The sequence below is a fragment of the Phyllobates terribilis genome, unplaced genomic scaffold (assembly GCF_046119375.1).
Source record: "Phyllobates terribilis strain yellow unplaced genomic scaffold, ASM4611937v1 Scaffold_7__3_contigs__length_470593459, whole genome shotgun sequence".
In the NCBI taxonomy this organism is placed as follows: domain Eukaryota; kingdom Metazoa; phylum Chordata; class Amphibia; order Anura; family Dendrobatidae; genus Phyllobates; species Phyllobates terribilis.
In genome coordinates, this window is record NW_027362767.1 from 115570450 (window position 1) to 115591507 (window position 21058).

A 21058-nucleotide genomic window follows, 5' to 3' on the forward strand; every position below is an offset into this window, starting at 1 on the left:
AGGCTCCAGGCATCAGACACAAGGCTCCAGGCATCAGACACAAGGCACCAGGCATCAGACACAAGGCTCCAGGCATCAGACACAAGGCACCAGGCATCAGGCACCAGGCATGAGGCACCAGGCATCAGACACCAGGCATCAGACACCAGGCACCAGGCATCAGACACCAGGCACCAGGCATCAGGCACCAGGCATCAGACACAAGGCACCAGGCATCAAGCACCAGGCATCAGACACAAGGCACCAGGCATCAGGCACCAGGCATCAGACAACAGGCATCAGGCACCAGGCATCAGACACCAGGCATCAGGCACCAGGCATCAGTCACCAGGCATGAGGCACCAGACATCAGGCACCAGGCTTCAGACACAAGGCATCAGACACCAGGCATCAGACACCAGGCTCCAGGCATCAGACACAAGGCTCCAGGCATCAGACACAAGGCACCAGACATCAGGCACCAGACACCAGGCATCAGGCACCAGACATCAGGCACCAGACATCATGCATCAGACACAAGGCTCCAGGCATCAGACACAAGGCACCAGGCATCAGACACCAGGCATCAGACACCAGGCATCAGACACCAGGCACCAGGCATCAGACACCAGGCATCAGACATCAGGCACCAGGCATCAGACACCAGGCATCAGGCACCAGGCATCAGTCACCAGGCATGAGGCACCAGACATCAGGCACCAGGCTTCAGACACAAGGCATCAGACACCAGGCATCAGACACCAGGCACCAGGCATCAGACACAAGGCTCCAGGCATCAGACACAAGGCATCAGGCACCAGGCATCAGACACCAGGCATCAGACACAAGACTCCAGGCATCAGGCTCCAGGCATCAGACACCAGGCATCAGACACCAGGCATCAGACACCAGGCATCAGACACCAGGCATCAGACACCAGGCATCAGACACCAGGCATCAGGCATCAGACACCAGGCATCAGACACCAGGCATCAGGCACCAGGCATCAGGCACCAGACACCAGACATCAGGCACCAGACACCAGGCATCAGGCACCAGACATCAGGCACCAGACATCATGCATCAGACACAAGGCTCCAGGCATCAGACACAAGGCTCCAGGCATCAGACACCAGGCATCAGACACCAGGCATCAGACACCAGGCATCAGACACCAGGCATCAGACACCAGGCATCAGGCATCAGGCACCAGGCATCAGACACCAGGCACCAGACATCAGGCATCAGACACAAGGCTCCAGGCATCAGACACAAGGCTCCAGGCATCAGACACAAGGCACCAGGCATCAGACACAAGGCACCAGGCATCAGACACCAGGCATCAGACACCAGGCATCAGACACAAGGCACAAGACATCAGACACCAGGCATCAGACACCAGGCATCAGACACCAGGCACCAGGCATCAGACACAAGGCTCCAGGCATCAGACACAAGGCACCAGGCATCAGACACCAGGCATCAGACACCAGGCATCAGACACCAGGCATCAGTCACCAGGCATCAGTCACCAGGCATCAGTCACCAGGCATCAGTCACCAGGCATCAGTCACCAGGCATCAGTCACCAGGCATCAGACATCAGACACCAGGCATCAGACACAAGGCACCAGGCATCAGACACAAGGCACCAGGCATCAGACACCAGGCACCAGGCATCAGACACCAGGCATCAGGCACCAGGCATCAGACACCAGGTACCAGACACCAGGTACCAGACACCAGGTACCAGACACCAGGTACCAGACACCAGGCATCAGACACCAGGCGTCAGGCATCAGGCACCAGGCATCAGACACCAGGCACCAGACACCAGGTACCAGACAGAAGGCATCATACACCAGGCATCAGACGGGCGGTACCAGGGACCCGCCGCGGCTCACATTCTGCAGGGTCTCCTCGCACTAGTTAGACTGATAGATGGGGGATAGCTTTATCCCTTTAACCCCTTCCTGCCTGGCCAGAACAGTTGTGTCCTTCTAGAATGAGACTTTCCACTTATTATTCCTCCAGACTTCCAGTAATGCACAGGTTAATGTTGCCCTTGGTGAGGATCCTGGAAGAAGCCCTAACGAGGGACCAGAATCCTAAAAATGGCACCTTCTGGATGAGGCCTCGCCACAGACATGTTGCTTCATTGATATTGATTTCTTTTGATCCCAATATGTTGGTTTATCGGTTGCAAGGGACAGGAAACTACAACTTCTCTGAGATTTGTACAATTCATCGTCCAGCCCCACAGACAATAAGCCGTCACACGGCTCCTGCCACTGTAAAATGAAAACGTTACAGGTCTCCGAAAATGGTGTCACGATCAATCAATTTTCAAGGATCTGATTTTTTTCACCACTAAAATAATAAAAAAACCTGTACGTATTTGGTATCACTGCAATTAGAAAGTCAAAATGTACGCTGTAAAAACAATTACCAAAAAACAATGTCAGAATAACATATCTTTCACAATTTGTTCGCACTTGGGATTTTTTCCCGTTTTCCAGTACACTATGTGGTAGATTGAATAGTGTCATTCAAAAGTATAACTAGTCCCAAAAAACAGGCCTTCATACAGCTACGTGGACAGAAAAATAAAACTTAAAGGGCTTATCCCTTCTTGATCTAAATGTTTGGCCCCGATAAAATAAAATAAAAACTTATACTCACCTCTCGTTCCAGAGGTGTCGACACTTGCAGTCCCGGGGCTCTCGTGCGGCTGTTGTGACACATGGTACCCAGCACCCAATTAGTGCTGGCGTCACTGTCCCAGCCTTCGGATGTTTTGAACATGAAGAGGAAGTCAGGGCTGCAGCTGATCTCAGACTTCCTCTTCATGTTCAATTCAATTTTCACACAGGGCCCTGTAGGTTTGGATTTCTTTTTTCCCTTAAAGCGCACCTGTCAGCAGGATTGTGCTCAGTAAACCAAATACACTGTCAGGTGGGCGACATTACACTGATTAAAATTATATGGGGGTGCTGGCTGGCTCTGTGGACTTTAGCAATAGGGGTGCTATGACCTTGCAGACCGCATAATACTAGTGACTTTGGCTGGTCAAGACTAGATGTTGTAGAGTTCAATGAGGGACACCATTACTAAAAAATAAACTGTCTTTTACTAAACAATAACGTGGGGAGAAGTATGTACAGGGGACAGCGGGTGCAAAACTTCTTGGACGTTTCTCTTAGAACATATGATATTTTCATACACATTCCGTTCCTTCCTCTCTCTGTCCCTTAGGGGAGCTACTTGTGCCACTATGGCCGATACTTAACTTCTCTGCTGTCCAACGCCTTGAAACGACCCCATGGGGAACTCTCTCTTGTCCTGCTTTCCTTCTCAGCGCTGCTTCATCATTTGACTGTCAGATAACTCTGTATCGTCCTGCTAGGCTTCCTGCCCCTGACTTCTTTCCAGAGGATCACGCACTCCTTTTATCACTTTTCCTTTTCTCTATTCTGGATCACACTATCCATTGTTTCGGTCTCCTCTAACTTCAGGGACACCCAATTCACATGGCTTTGCTGCCTAGTCAGACCGTAGGTCCACTTCCATTGCAGGCTAAGCCCTAGCTCCCTTCCTGACAGGAAACTCTCTCTGTCCCTTCACCTAACTCCCTTCTACTGTGCTCTAGTCCCAGCCATTAACCCTAACTGTCCCTAGTAACTACATTTGGCTTGGCAGAGCACAACTCCATTACTAATAACGCACATCACTAAACACACTGCACATCCAAATACATTCTAACAATACACGTGTCTTCAAGACGCATCGTAGGCAACACCTCCACCTTCTTACATTTGGGACTCCTACATATTACACCTGCAGAAGATGTTATGATATCCTATTCTAAATGTAATATACAGGTATTCCCCTTTGCTGCTATCACAGCTTCGACTCTTCTAGGAAGACTTTCTTCAAGATTTTGGATCTGCCTATGGGAATCTTTGTCAATTCGTCCAGAAGAGCATTTATGAGGTCAGACACTGATGTTGGATGAGAGGACCAGGCCCACAATTTTTCATTCTAGATCATCCCAATCTCCGTCAGAGCTCTGTGCGGCCAGTCAAGTTCTTCCATACAAAACTCACCCAACCATTCCTGTATGGGCCTTGCTTTGCCGTGATGGAACAGAAAATTACATTTTCCAAACTCTTTTCACAAGGTTGGAAGCATAATCATCAAACAAAGAGGAATAGAGGAGCTAAATGGTAGAAAATAGTGAATAATTTTATTATATCAAAAATTATTTTATATCACATCATAAATAATTGGATCATAGCATAGATGAACAGAGGTCCATGATGTCAGAAACACACAGCACCCATTGGCCCGCAAAACCATACCCAATGCATGGAGATGTAACCAGTGGGAATAGGAAACCTGAGTAAGGTGAACAGAGTAAATAAATTCAGGCTATGGGCAATAATAGTATGCATTTATAAGCAGCAGTCATATAGTCACATAGTCAAATAAAATATCAGGAACCTTACCAGGAATTAAATTGGAAGGGCCAAAGGGTGCTGGAAGACAGAGATCTGTGGTAGAAAAACCTCAACGCACGTTTCGCCTGAGGATTGTTGGCACTTCTAAAACAAGAAATAGGTGTGAACAGGTGCTTACTAGTAGCAGCCATCTCCTTATACAACTAACAAACAAAGTAGCACTCTGTAACGCACTCTGTAACGCTAAGTATGCAAACATGAAATATATGAAATATGAGTAGCATTACTGCTGTAGAAAATAGAAATAAATGAGAAATAATCTCCTGCTGATAAAACACTGATTGTATTGAAACTGCACTGCACAGCCTAGTAAGTGACACATCACTGGAATCAGGCTCTCTTGCCCTATATTATGCTGTGCACAGATTAAATAACAAAAACCTGCTGACAGATTCCTTTTAAGGAGCGCACCGCTCCCAAGCCTAAAGATTTCTTGATTGGTGGGGGGCGGGCGCTCCTTATTTACTCTCCCAATTCTTGTATATGAGGCATCTTTACCTCTGCAGCTTTACACGGAAATTGGCCGGGATTAAGACATAAAAGCGCACTCCGTGGATCCTGCTTCAGTACAGTGCTTGCAAGCTCAATATAAAATAGCTTGTAATCACTGATAATCTGCAGTGGTGACTGATCCCCAGGCAATGAGCCATAAATTCACGTGGGCAAGTTTCCTGATCATAGACTCCTCCTGTCAAGGCTGCCCAATAAACACTTTTCAAAGCCCAGCACTTATCAATTCTCTAGGACAGATTTACTAACTCAAATGCTCCAGAATTCTGTCTAAAATGTAGCCAATAATTCAGTAGTACGTGTCATGTGCCATATTTATTAAGGGTTTTAGACACTTCTTGCACCTCACTAAACAGCTTTAAAAGTATGCAGAAATTGATATGTTGAGTAGGAGACTTCGTAATGGAGTGGGTGTGCAAATGCCATGCAGCTTTATTGCAACAAATACTAGAAATTATCCTTAGTCAGGATAATATATCATTTAAATCTTCTAATACATTTAGGTGCGGACTGGTCATCTGGCTGACTGGGTAGATTACCGGTGGGCCGCTCAGTGCAGGACGGGGCCACCATGTGGACTGCTATGGCTTTTTTTACTCTAGTGTAGGAGTGCTGTGTTAGAATGGATAAATGTAAAATGCCATCTTTTTGCAGTAATTGGCTTTAGTACAAGTTTGCATTTGAGAGTTTACTCCTCAGGGAGGTACGTAATCTTGAGCTCCGGGCTACATAACGACCTTGGCCTTGACATTTCTCATGACCAGAGACCATGCTATGCTGATACTATAAGGAACCACAATGTGAATGTGGCTGCATTGCAATTAGTAAGATCACACATGTCTAAAAAAATTATTTGCATTTCTTGTAACCTCTGACTTTATTGACTTAGACTATGAGGTTGCAACACAAGCTGATCCTTGGACATGCGATGTGTCACAGCCCAAATTGTCATGTAGTCTCAGTCTAAGTGTTCATGGTCAGCCATCTGAAAACAACATGTTTGTTTGTGGTATTTATTCATGATGTGTTTGCTTTGCCAAAAAAATATTTCAGCTCACTGTTTCTTTAAATGCATTTTTCACTTTTAACCTTTTTTTAGTGCATGGGTGTTTACTGGGCTCGGCGATCGACTGCAGTCGTCACAAAAACGGACAGCACTTGGATGGCATCCGAGTACTGTCTGATTTTTTCACGGACCCATACACTTGTATTGCTGATTTGGATCAATATCGGTCATGTCTCTGCGATTTTACATGGGCCACTCTGTCCTCGAAAAATAAGACATGTGAACAGCCCTATTTGCTATTACAGTTACGAGTGATATCCATCAAAAACACGGAGATCACCCGTATATTGAGTATATTAGTTTACACAGATGAAGCCTATGTGCTAAAAATTATTAAACATGGAAATCCCCTTTAAAGTCTATGGCCCGATTCATTACAACTTATGCAATTCGTCATGAATGTCTCCATCTTACCACTGCCGTGCACCTCCAAGATGAATGTTAGTCCAGCCAGAGGAGTGGAGTGTCCAACGAGTTTAGCTCATCTTACCACTGCCGTGCACCTCCAAGATGAATGTTACTCCAGCCAGAGGAGTGGAGTGACCAACGAGTTTAGTGCATCTTACTACTGCGTGCACCTCCACGATGAATGTTACTCCAGCCAGAGGAGTGGAGTGACCAACGAGTTTAGTGCATCTTACTACTGCGTGCACCTCCACGATGAATGTTACTCCAGCCAGAGGAGTGGAGTGACCAACAAGTTTAGCGCATCTTACTACTGCGTGCACCTAAAGAGATGAATGTTACTCCAGCCAGAGGAGTGGAGTCACCAACAAGTTTAACGCATCTTTCTACTGCCGTGCACCTCCACAATGAATGTTACTCCAGCCAGAGGAGTGGAGTGACCAACGAGTTTAGCTCATCTTACCACTGCCCTGCACCTCCAAGATGAATGTTAGTCCAGCCAGAGGAGTGGAGTGACCAACGAGTTTAGCGCATCTTACCACTGCCGTGCACCTCCACGATGAATGTTACTCCAGCCAGAGGAGTGGAGTGACCAACAAGTTTAGCTCATCTTACCACGGCTGTGCACCTCCACGATGAATGTTACTCCAGCCAGAGTAGTGGTGTGACCAACGAGTTTAGCTCATCTTACCACTGCCCTGCACCTCCACGATGAATGTTACTCCAGCCAGAGGAGTGGTGTGACAAACGAGTTTAGCGCATCTTATCACTGCCGTGCACCTCATAGATGAATGTTACTCCAGCCAGAGGAGTGGTGTGACAAACGAGTTTAGCTCATCTTACCACTGCCGTGCACCTCCAAGATGAATGTTACTCCAGCCAGAGGAGTGGAGTGACCAACAAGTTTAGTGCATCTTACTACTGCGTGCACCTCCACGATGAATGTTACTCCAGCCAGAGGAGTGGAGTGACCAACAAGTTTAGCGCATCTTACTACTGCGTGCACCTAAAGAGATGAATGTTACTCCAGCCAGAGGAGTGGAGTCACCAACAAGTTTAACGCATCTTTCTACTGCCGTGCACCTCCACAATGAATGTTACTCCAGCCAGAGGAGTGGAGTGACCAACAAGTTTAGTGCATCTTACTACTGCGTGCACCTCCAAGATGAATGTTACTCCAGCCAGAGGAGTGGAGTGACCAACAAGTTTAGCTCATCTTACCACTGCCCTGCACCTCCACGATGAATGTTACTTCAGCCAGAGGAGTGGTGTGACCAACGAGTTTAGTTCATCTTACCACTGCCGTGCACCTCCACGATGAATGTTACTCCAGCCAGAGGAGTGGAGTGACCAACAAGTTTAGCTCATCTTACCACGGCTGTGCACCTCCACGATGAATGTTACTCCAGCCAGAGTAGTGGTGTGACCAACGAGTTTAGCTCATCTTACCACTGCCCTGCACCTCCACGATGAATGTTACTCCAGCCAGAGTAGTGGTGTGACAAACGAGTTTAGCGCATCTTATCACTGCCGTGCACCTCATAGATGAATGTTACTCCAGCCAGAGGAGTGGAGTGACCAACGAGTTTAGCTCATCTTACCACTGCCCTGCACCTCCAAGATGAATGTTACTCCAGCCAGAGGAGTGGAGTGACCAACGAGTTTAGCGCATCTTACCACTGCCCTGCACCTCCAAGATGAATGTTAGTCCAGCCAGAGGAGTGGAGTGACCAACGAGTTTAGCGCATCTTACCACTGCCGTGCACCTCCACGATGAATGTTACTTCAGCCAGAGGAGTGGTGTGACCAACGAGTTTAGTTCATCTTACCACTGCCGTGCACCTCCACGATGAATGTTACTCCAGCCAGAGGAGTGGAGTGACCAACAAGTTTAGCTCATCTTACCACGGCTGTGCACCTCCACGATGAATGTTACTCCAGCCAGAGTAGTGGTGTGACCAACGAGTTTAGCTCATCTTACCACTGCCCTGCACCTCCACGATGAATGTTACTCCAGCCAGAGGAGTGGTGTGACAAACGAGTTTAGCGCATCTTATCACTGCCGTGCACCTCATAGATGAATGTTACTCCAGCCAGAGGAGTGGTGTGACAAACGAGTTTAGCTCATCTTACCACTGCCGTGCACCTCCAAGATGAATGTTACTCCAGCCAGAGGAGTGGAGTGACCAACAAGTTTAGTGCATCTTACTACTGCGTGCACCTCCACGATGAATGTTACTCCAGCCAGAGGAGTGGAGTGACCAACAAGTTTAGCGCATCTTACTACTGCGTGCACCTAAAGAGATGAATGTTACTCCAGCCAGAGGAGTGGAGTCACCAACAAGTTTAACGCATCTTTCTACTGCCGTGCACCTCCACAATGAATGTTACTCCAGCCAGAGGAGTGGAGTGACCAGCAAGTTTAGTGCATCTTACTACTGCGTGCACCTCCAAGATGAATGTTACTCCAGCCAGAGGAGTGGAGTGACCAACAAGTTTAGCTCATCTTACCACTGCCCTGCACCTCCACGATGAATGTTACTTCAGCCAGAGGAGTGGTGTGACCAACGAGTTTAGTTCATCTTACCACTGCCGTTCACCTCCACGATGAATGTTACTCCAGCCAGAGGAGTGGAGTGACCAACAAGTTTAGCTCATCTTACCACGGCTGTGCACCTCCACGATGAATGTTACTCCAGCCAGAGTAGTGGTGTGACCAACGAGTTTAGCTCATCTTACCACTGCCCTGCACCTCCACGATGAATGTTACTCCAGCCAGAGGAGTGGAGTGACCAACGAGTTTAGCGCATCTTATCACTGCCGTGCACCTCATAGATGAATGTTACTCCAGCCAGAGGAGTGGAGTGACCAACGAGTTTAGCTCATCTTACCACTGCCCTGCACCTCCAAGATGAATGTTACTCCAGCCAGAGGAGTGGAGTGACCAACGAGTTTAGCTCATCTTACCACTGTCCTGCACCTGCAAGATGAATGTTACTCCAGCCAGAGGAGTGGAGTGACCAACGAGTTTAGCGCATCTTACCACTGCCCTGCACCTCCAAGATGAATGTTAGTCCAGCCAGAGGAGTGGAGTGACCAACAAGTTTAGCTCATCTTACCACTGCCGTGCACCTCCATGATGAATGTTACTTCAGCCAGAGGAGTGGTGTGACCAACGAGTTTAGTTCATCTTACCACTGCCGTGCACCTCCACGATGAATGTTACTCCAGCCAGAGGAGTGGAGTGGAGTGACCAACAAGTTTAGCTCATCTTACCACGGCTGTGCACCTCCACGATGAATGTTACTCCAGCCAGAGTAGTGGTGTGGCCAACGAGTTTAGCGCATCTTACTACTGCCGTGCACCTCATAGATGAATGTTACTCCAGCCAGAAGAGTGGAGTGACCAACGAGCTTAGCGCATCTTACTACTGCCGTGCACCTCATAGATGAATGTTACTCCAGCCAGAGGAGTGGAGTGACCAACGAGTTTAGCTCATCTTACCACTGCCGTGCACCTCCACGATGAATGTTACTCCAGCCAGAGGAGTGGAGTGACCAACAAGTTTAGCTCATCTTACCACGGCTGTGCACCTCCACGATGAATGTTACTCCAGCCAGAGTAGTGGTGTGACCAACGAGTTTAGCTCATCTTACCACTGCCCTGCACCTCCACGATGAATGTTACTCCAGCCAGAGTAGTGGTGTGACAAACGAGTTTAGCGCATCTTATCACTGCCGTGCACCTCATAGATGAATGTTACTCCAGCCAGAGGAGTGGAGTGACCAACGAGTTTAGCTCATCTTACCACTGCCCTGCACCTCCAAGATGAATGTTACTCCAGCCAGAGGAGTGGAGTGACCAACGAGTTTAGCGCATCTTACCACTGCCCTGCACCTCCAAGATGAATGTTAGTCCAGCCAGAGGAGTGGAGTGACCAACGAGTTTAGCGCATCTTACCACTGCCGTGCACCTCCACGATGAATGTTACTTCAGCCAGAGGAGTGGTGTGACCAACGAGTTTAGTTCATCTTACCACTGCCGTGCACCTCCACGATGAATGTTACTCCAGCCAGAGGAGTGGAGTGACCAACAAGTTTAGCTCATCTTACCACGGCTGTGCACCTCCACGATGAATGTTACTCCAGCCAGAGTAGTGGTGTGACCAACGAGTTTAGCTCATCTTACCACTGCCCTGCACCTCCACGATGAATGTTACTCCAGCCAGAGGAGTGGTGTGACAAACGAGTTTAGCGCATCTTATCACTGCCGTGCACCTCATAGATGAATGTTACTCCAGCCAGAGGAGTGGTGTGACAAACGAGTTTAGCTCATCTTACCACTGCCGTGCACCTCCAAGATGAATGTTACTCCAGCCAGAGGAGTGGAGTGACCAACAAGTTTAGTGCATCTTACTACTGCGTGCACCTCCACGATGAATGTTACTCCAGCCAGAGGAGTGGAGTGACCAACAAGTTTAGCGCATCTTACTACTGCGTGCACCTAAAGAGATGAATGTTACTCCAGCCAGAGGAGTGGAGTCACCAACAAGTTTAACGCATCTTTCTACTGCCGTGCACCTCCACAATGAATGTTACTCCAGCCAGAGGAGTGGAGTGACCAGCAAGTTTAGTGCATCTTACTACTGCGTGCACCTCCAAGATGAATGTTACTCCAGCCAGAGGAGTGGAGTGACCAACAAGTTTAGCTCATCTTACCACTGCCCTGCACCTCCACGATGAATGTTACTTCAGCCAGAGGAGTGGTGTGACCAACGAGTTTAGTTCATCTTACCACTGCCGTTCACCTCCACGATGAATGTTACTCCAGCCAGAGGAGTGGAGTGACCAACAAGTTTAGCTCATCTTACCACGGCTGTGCACCTCCACGATGAATGTTACTCCAGCCAGAGTAGTGGTGTGACCAACGAGTTTAGCTCATCTTACCACTGCCCTGCACCTCCACGATGAATGTTACTCCAGCCAGAGGAGTGGAGTGACCAACGAGTTTAGCGCATCTTATCACTGCCGTGCACCTCATAGATGAATGTTACTCCAGCCAGAGGAGTGGAGTGACCAACGAGTTTAGCTCATCTTACCACTGCCCTGCACCTCCAAGATGAATGTTACTCCAGCCAGAGGAGTGGAGTGACCAACGAGTTTAGCTCATCTTACCACTGTCCTGCACCTGCAAGATGAATGTTACTCCAGCCAGAGGAGTGGAGTGACCAACGAGTTTAGCGCATCTTACCACTGCCCTGCACCTCCAAGATGAATGTTAGTCCAGCCAGAGGAGTGGAGTGACCAACAAGTTTAGCTCATCTTACCACTGCCGTGCACCTCCATGATGAATGTTACTTCAGCCAGAGGAGTGGTGTGACCAACGAGTTTAGTTCATCTTACCACTGCCGTGCACCTCCACGATGAATGTTACTCCAGCCAGAGGAGTGGAGTGGAGTGACCAACAAGTTTAGCTCATCTTACCACGGCTGTGCACCTCCACGATGAATGTTACTCCAGCCAGAGTAGTGGTGTGGCCAACGAGTTTAGCGCATCTTACTACTGCCGTGCACCTCATAGATGAATGTTACTCCAGCCAGAAGAGTGGAGTGACCAACGAGCTTAGCGCATCTTACTACTGCCGTGCACCTCATAGATGAATGTTACTCCAGCCAGAGGAGTGGAGTGACCAACGAGTTTAGCGCATCTTACTACTGACGTGCACCTCATAGATGAATGTTACTCCAGCCAGAGGAGTGGAGTGACCAACGTCGCTATTGTGGATTAGTATGAATTTGTCTGGCGGGCTAAGCCACACCCCATCCCTACCCACTTTACAGAAAGTAGGAGGAGCTTGCCATGATTGGCATATTAATGTCAAAAGTCACAAAAATTTTACAACATTTTAATCATTTTTTTTTATACCAGAATTCTGGTGTAACCTGCTTGATGAATTGGAGCCTAAGTGTACTTTTGTTTGTAGCATTTTGGTGTAGTTTTGTGGTCAGTGGCATTTTTCTAGTGTGCTGCAGAGTTTGAAGATATTCCAGAATTATTTCATTAGGAACACAAGTATGTACTAACCCTGATGTGTCAGAAGCGAGGGCAGGAGATCTCTAATTGTTTTATATTCTGCCCGTGTGTCTGATCAGTGTGGAATTCCCTTGTAAAGTCAACAAAACTGTATTAATGTGGACACCGTTTTGCGGTATTAATGATTATATTGTTGGTTGTGCGACTAGCATCTTCAAAAAAAGGAAGACTGGAACTCTAGCGCCACCTATTGGAAATAGCAATCCTAAAACTTAATATGGACCCTATAATGAGCTTTGCCACATGACTTAGGATGAGAAGACAAATCAGACACTCCATATGCAGACTCATGTTTTGGGGTGCTTGACCCTCATCAGTGCAAAGTAGGAGAACTGGTTTGGCTGCGTGAAAGGCCTCTGACAAAGAGTTGAAGGGGTAAAGTTTCTTCCTGTGGCCATTTGGATATTTAAATTCCATGAACAGTATTGCGTGGCCTTTAAGTCTCCTTACACCGGCCTGGCACTCTCCACGAGGAGAAACGTTCCCACTTAGGCAGATTTCATGTGTTAGAAATTGGGTATGAGTTGAGCCACACTGTAGCTGACCACAGACTTTGGGACGAATATACCATTGGTGCAACCTGTGCAGTACACAGCGTCTGGCCCATACGCTATGTCTATACAGGGGCTCTATTATCACTATATCTCCCCTGCACAGACTACATGTGCAATCTCCATTTAGATGGAAATCTGATCTCTGTATTTAGCCTTGGCGAATATGGCAGAATTGTTTCAAATAAGTCAATAAGGATGGCAAGAGCCTTGTATTTCCTCAAGACCTCACAAAGAGAAGATTTTGTCCCTGTCATACTGGAAGAGGAAATTACAGATTATGGATGTTTATGATCATACAATAAGGCTGCTCCCTACTTATTTTATCCCCCTTCCCGCCTTGATAGGTTATTCCATGGTTTGTCATCATGAAAAATTAATCTTCTAGGGCTTAAACCAGGAGTCCCATAATAAGAAAAAAATATATATACATATATATACAGTTGAAACCAGAAGTTTACATACAGTATATATAAAGACACATGTGCATGTTTTTCTCAATATCTGACATGAAATCAGAATAAACCTTTCCCGTTTTAGGTCAATTAGGATTATCATCATTTTTAATATTTGCCAAATGCCAGAATAATGAGAGAGAGAGAATGTTTTAAGGCATTTTTCTTACTTACTGCAAAGTCAGAAGCTTACATACATTTCATTAGTATTTGGTACCATTGCCCTTACACTGAATGACTTGGGTGAAACGTTTGGGATATTCTTCCACAAGCTTCTCACAATAATTGGTCAGAATTTGGGCCCATTCCTCCTGACAAAACTGGTGTAACGGATCCAGGTTTGTAGGTCGCCTTGCTCGCACCTGCAAGATCAGGGCTTTGTGATGGCCATTCCAAAACATTGACTTTATTATCCTTAAGCCACTTTGTTACCATTTTGGCAGTATGCTTCTGGTCATTGTTCATTTGGAAGACCCATTTCCGCCCAAGCTTTAACTTCCTGGCTGATGTCTTGAGATGTTGCTTCAGTATTGCCACATAATCTTCTTTTCTCATGATGCCGTCTATTTTGTGAAGTGCACCAGTCCCTCCTGCAGCAAAACAACCCCACAACATGATGCTGCCACCCCCGTGTTTCACAGTTGGGATGGTGTTCTTAGGCTTCCAAGCTTCTCCCTTTTTCCTCCAAACGTAACGATGGTTATTATGCTCAAAAAGTTCAATTTTAGTTTCATCAGACCACAGGACGTCTCCAAAATTAAGGTCTTTGTTCCGGTGTGCAGTGTGCATTTGCAAACATTAATCTGGCTTTTTTGTTTCTTTTGGAGTAATGGCTTCTTCCTGGCATAGTGGCCTTTCAGCCCATGTTCATACAGTACTCGTTTCACTGTGGTTATTGACACAATCTTACCAGCTTTCGCCATCTTCTTCACAAGGTCTTTTGCTTTTATCCTTGGGTTGATATGCACATGTTGGACCAAAGCACTTTCATCTCTGAGACACAGAACCCTTCTCCTTCCTGAGCGGTATGATGGCTGGACATTCCCATCTTGTTTGTACAGATGAACGAGGCACCTTCAGGTATCTTGAAAATGTACCCAATAATATACTATAGAAGAATCATACTGTGTGTGTGTGGGTATAATATATGGGCATTATACTGTGTGTGGGGTGCTCTATAGGGGTATCATATTGTGTGTGGCAGGGTGTACTATAGGGGCATCATACTGTGTGTATGGGGAGTGTATTATAGGGCATCATACTGTGTGTGGCAGGGTGTATTATAGGAGCATCATAATGTGTGTAGGGGGTGTATTATATGGGCATCATACTGTGCGGAGGATGTATTGTGGGGGCATCATACTTTGTGTATGGGAGGTGTATTATAGGGGCATCATACTGTATGTAGTGGGTATATTATAGGGGCATCATATTGTGTGTAGGGAGTATATTATAGGGGCATCATGCTGTGTGTGGGGTGTACTATAGGGGCATCATACTGTGTGGAGAATGTACTGTGGAGGCATCATACTGTGTATATGGGGGAGTATTATAGGGGCATCATACTGTATGTAGTGGGTGTATTATAGGAGCATCATATTGTGTGTAGGGAGTGTATTATAGGGGCATCATACTATGTGTGTGTGTGTGGGGTGTACTATAGGGGCATCATATTTTGTGTGGCAGGGTGTACTATAGGGGCATCATACTGTGTGGGGGATGTACTGAGGTGGCATTATACTGTGTGTGGGGTGTACTATAGGAACATCATATTGTGTGTGGCAGGGTGTACTATAGGGGCATCATAATGTGTGGGGGATGTACTGAGGTGGCATCATACTGTGTGTGTAATATAGGGGCATTATACTGTGTGTGGGGTGTACTATAGGAACATCATATTGTGTGTGGCAGGGTGTACTATAGGGGCATCATAATGTGTGTGGGGATATACTATAGGGGCATCATACTGTGTGTGTGTAATATAGGGGCATTATACTGTGTGGGGTGTTCTATAAGGGTACCATACTGTGTGGCAGGGTGTACTATAAGGGCATCATACTGTGTGTGGGGGTATAGTATAGGGGCATCATACTGTGTGTGGGTGTAATATAGGGGCATTATACTGTGTGTGGGTGTAATATAGGGACATTATACTGAGTATGGGGTGTTCTACATGGGCATCATACTGTGTGTAGGGGGTGTATTATAGGGGAATCATACTGTGTGGAGGATGTACTGTGGGGGCATCATACTGTGTGTATGGGGGGTGTATTATAGGGACATCACACTGTGTGTAGTGGGTATATTATAGGGGCATCATACTGTGTGTGAGGGGTACTGTGTGGTCCATGAAAGCTGTACCATATTGTGTAGGAACTCTAATGGAGTTTACTAGGAGCAATATTTCTGTGTGGGTGCATATAAAGGACAGTGCGAGGTTCAGGGAAATGTCTCAGTGTAAAATAGAAATTGCCATGATGTGTAATGCAAGTACATGTCCCTCTTTATTGTAAATCAAAGTTGTCAGGGATGCTCACACCTGCTGATTGGCTGCAGCGCTCAGAAGACATAAGAATGCCACACTAATGCTGTCAGACCTGGTACCGGCTTCTGTTGCAGGGGGAGAGTATCTGTTTTTTTTTTTTTATTTTAAATGGGGGAATACAGCATTTAAAAAGGGTTAGTCCAAGTAGTGGACAACCACTTGACGTTACACGGTTTCTGTTCCTCTTGCATAGTTAACATTATCAGGGCTTTACATATTTTACACCCCACTCACCCGCTTGTTTTTGTATTGTTTTTTAATTATATGTCACAATATTGGTACTTTTTGCATAATGTTTATAATTTATTATGTAAAATTATCAATAAACAGATTAAATGTGAAATTAATATGGGTCAAAATAATCTGTGATCTATTATCACATGTCGTTATGTTAGAGAAAAATATATATATTTAAGAGAAAGCGGGAAGTTGCAGGTTTAGGTTTGTCCTGCTGACACCTAGTGGGCAATCTGAAAAATACACAGTCCAGGAAATTTTCTTCCCTTCTTAAAGGGAACTTGTCATTAGATTCATTCTGCCCAAACCATGAATCCGAGCCTGGCTGCAAGACTGCCTCCAGGAACCGCTGAGATCCTCACATGCCTTCTGATCGAGGACGGAGCCGTACTGATTCCAGTCAACACTGGAATATTAATACATTCCAGTTTGTTAAGAATATATGTCATATCCCGTAACATGTTGGAGAAGTCTGGTGACAAATTTGAAACTAGAAATTATATTAAATATAAATTATATTGTATCTTAATAAGAAAAATCCTAACACATGTAAATATGATGTATTATTACAATACTAATACAAAAACATTGCATCATTCTGTAAATTCAGTCCATTAGACTATTTTGTGTTCAAAGTAAGAATCCAATATATTTCTCTTAAGAACACCTTTTTCTGCCAATCACCGCCCCTTTCTGAACAGTTAACCGTTTCAATCCCATAGCAATTTAGGCCATTCTAATTACCCTTATATACTTCTACAAAGTGTTTTGTGACTCCTGAATATGTGATTTACCTTTGTTAATATTATATATATATATATATATATATATATATATATGTTCCAATATTATTATTTTTTTTTTCAGTTTTCTTATTTAAAGCTATCGGCGAAACGCGCGTCGGGTCTGCCTCCATGGTATGGAGTTAGTATTCATTTACCATGGTTCTCACTAACAGTGCTGTTTTATATCATCTGTGCTCTCCTGACATCTAAACTGAGATCTGTATGCACATATACACATACATAGCTCCTAAGACACTATTTAACCCCTTTATGACCTTGCGTTTTTCCATTTTTGCTCCTTCATTTTTTCCTCCCCTCTTTCCAAGAAGCGTAACTTTTTAATTTGTCTGTCAATATGGCCATATGAGCTCTTGTTTTTTGCAGAACAAGTTGTACTTTTGAATGACACCATTGATTTTCCCATATAGTGTACTGGAAAAGAGACAAAAAATACCAAGTGCGGTGAAATTGCAAAAAAAGTTTTTTATTTTTTATCATTATTTACATTGTTCACTATATGGTACAACTGACCTGCCATTATGATTCTCCAGGTCAGTACGATTCCGCAGATACCAAACATGTATATGTTTATTTTTTATTTAAGTGGTGAAAAAAAAATCCTAAATTTGTAAGAAATTTTTTTTCTGCTTATGTCGCCATTTTCCAAGACCTGTAGGGTTTTCATTTTTCGGGATCTAGAGCTGCTTGAAGGCTTATTTTTTGCGGCTTGATCTGACATTTTTATTGATACCATTTTGGGGTAGATACAATGTTTTTATTGCATTTTATTTCAATGTTGCAGCGGCCCAAAAAAAAATCTAATTCTGGCATTTTGATCTTTTTTCTCGTTACGCCATTTACGATTGGATTAATTGTTTTTATATTTGGATAGATCAGGCGTTTCTGAACCTGGTGATACCAAATATGTGTATTTTTTTTATTTTCTTTTTATGCTTTTATTTTCAAAAGGGGCAAGAGGGGGGTGATTTGAACTTGGTCTTTTGTTTATATTTCCCAAAACTTTTTTTTCACAATTTTTATTGAATTCAATAGTCTCCTTAGGAGACTTAAAGCTGCGATCATCTGATTGCCTGTATTATACATAGCAGTATTTCAGCACTGTTGTGTATAACAAAAAATCACGGTGTCCTATGAATGGCGGCCATAAGTTGGGCGGATTTTGGATCCACCTGTGGCTGTTAGAGGCTCTTCATGGCTGATTAAAAAGAAAGATGCGGGGAAAGATGCGGGCTCAGCGCCAGAGCACACAAAAAAGGCAGGGACATAGCTTTGATGTAAATATATGAAGGGGTTAAATGGATATTTGGAGGTTTTTGTATATTATCTATTTTTGTATTTTTAGTCTATTATGCCTTACCTTCTTATTCACTGATTGATTTATTGATATGCATGTCTCACTTTAGGTTACACATTTCTCTGTGGCCATCAGGGGGCACACAATCATTATCTGCACTATGTGTTTTATTTGGCACCTGTCACTTTAAATTCCATATGTGCAATATACAATGGTATTTTTTGGGTTGATTTTTATGAGTGATGCAGCCACTTACTACATTTGTCCTCATATCATGCGTGTTTTTAAAATTTTTATGTAATTGTTTTCCCTTGAACTTTTTAATATCTATGTCAGAAATGTAATAAACTTGATTAAATATTGTCTTTCTGAATATATTTTGGTTATGTGTTGCATTTATAGGTTTGTACAATCTAGTCGGTGCAGTACTGAAATTCCTGGAATGTAGGGTCCTTCTTACAACCCATATAATCTAACAATAAATGGGATCCTAAAAGATCCCGCCTGCAGCCAGTACAGGCTGGCCAGTACAGTAGTGATGAGATTGTATGGGCTTCTAGTGGGTCTATCTGTAGCCCATACAATCTAGCCCAGAAGCGTAGCTACCGGTGGGGCAGAAGAGGCGGTCCCCCTGGGTGCACTTGACTCGCCCCCTGGGCCGTGGGGCACTCGGGACCGAGCTTCAGGGCAACGCTGGGAGTAGTAGTGGCGACCCGGTCCCGTGGCTCAGGGTGGTCAGACCAGTGGCAGTCTTTTATATGTTTTAGGCAATGTACGACTACGCCACCCATGGATTGCGGCTATCATGAACCGCCGCTGCAAGGCAGTCCACTGAAACTGATGGTGTGTGCAGCTGAGGTAGTGTAACTCTCCACGGGAAGAGTGTTGCCCCAGGGCAGTGAGCGTAGATGGTGGGGATGGTAGTGCAGGGCGTCCCAGCACCGGTAGTGCTGGCGCGGCAAGAAATGCAAAGACAACGTGTTGCAGTCCAGATCTTTTACTCACAGTTCGTATATTCCAAGTCACTTCGGCCAGCAATGACCACCCGAGCCGTGCTGCGTCCACCAGGTGAGGGGCTCGGCCAACCCCCAGGCAATTCAGGAGTATGGCACAGAACTCCCTTCTATCCTTCCTCTGGCTCGTGCCCCACCAGTGACCAAGCTTTTGTCCAGCTGCCGCCGATCTATGCGGGTAAATGTGGGCCCCGTTTCCCGCTATCCTATATGGTGCCTTCCTAGCAAGGTTTAGCAGGGGGTCGCACCAAGTGATGATCACGACCTCCGGTTCTTGGCAAACGATTATTTGCCTCCACCAACTTGGGATCCGGTACCCTTTTCTTGCCTGACCTGTCATCCGTAATTTCCTGGGTCCTTAGGGTCCCTTCTGCCTTCTTGTTTCTGAGCCCTTCTGTTTCTCTGTCACTCCTTCTCCTTTCCTGTTCCTTCTTCTCCTCCTTCCCTCGGCCTCTTCTCCAGGCCTACTTCTCCTTCTCCTCTCAGGCTCCGGCCTTTTCTCTAGGCCTGCCTCTGAGCAGAGCTCCTACAGAGCCTCTGCCCCCTGTCACCTCTCCACTGAACTTCTCTTTCTGCACACAGAACTAAGATGGTGCCCACCTTTTATACCTTCCCCCAGTGTGTGAGCTCAGGTGACCAGCAACCAATGAGCTCCTACCTATGCTCAGAAACCGTCCCCTTCTGCTCCTACATCACTGGGTTTTCCTCCCCCTTCCCCACTCCAACCAGGGACATGGTCTGTCGTGCCTGCATTACTGTATAAATGGGAGCACCATTGAGCTGTCCCCCGGAAATGGGGTGTGTGTGATGCATGCTGCTAACTGAGCCCTGGTCCATACTCCATCCTTACCCGGGAGTGAAATATCACACCTCTGGCAGAGGTGCAATACCCCAGCAGCGGCCGAACCCTCGGGGCGCTACACACTCACAAAGTGGGGCCCACCCAGATTTACCACCACTCTTAAGGTGCATAGCATGTAGTGATGAGCGAGCATGCTTTTTAGTCGAGATTTACGAGCATGCTTGGGTGTTTCCCGAGTATCTTCAGCGTGCTCGGGTGTTATGTTTTAGTCGCGCTGTGTGCATGATTTGCAACTGTTTGACAGCTTTAATACATGTGAGGAATGTCTGTTTCTTAGGCATTCCTCACATGTATTAAAGCTGTCAAACAGTCGCAAATCATGCACACAGAGAGACGCTGCACCCGAGCACGCTGAAGATACTCGGTGAGCACCTTAGCATGCTCGCCAAAAGGGTTAACAGAACATACTCACTCATCACTAATATCAGGGCAATACACTTGAACTCTGTGGGAGAGCAGGGATCCCTGCCATACCACCCCCTGTTCTTTATGCTGCAGGTCACTTTCGGCTTGCGGTGTGCAGTATGGCCAAGGGAGGGTACACAAAGGAGTCCTGATGCAGGTGGCATAATGACATCATAAGTTGCACAACCCGCATAAGGACTCTGACTGTGTTGATGGACTTGCCAGGATTTGGGCTTTGGTGAGTATATAAAAGTTTTTTTTTTTGGGGGGGGGGGGGGAGCACAGGGGGCATTATATATGTATGTATGGGGGGCTCATG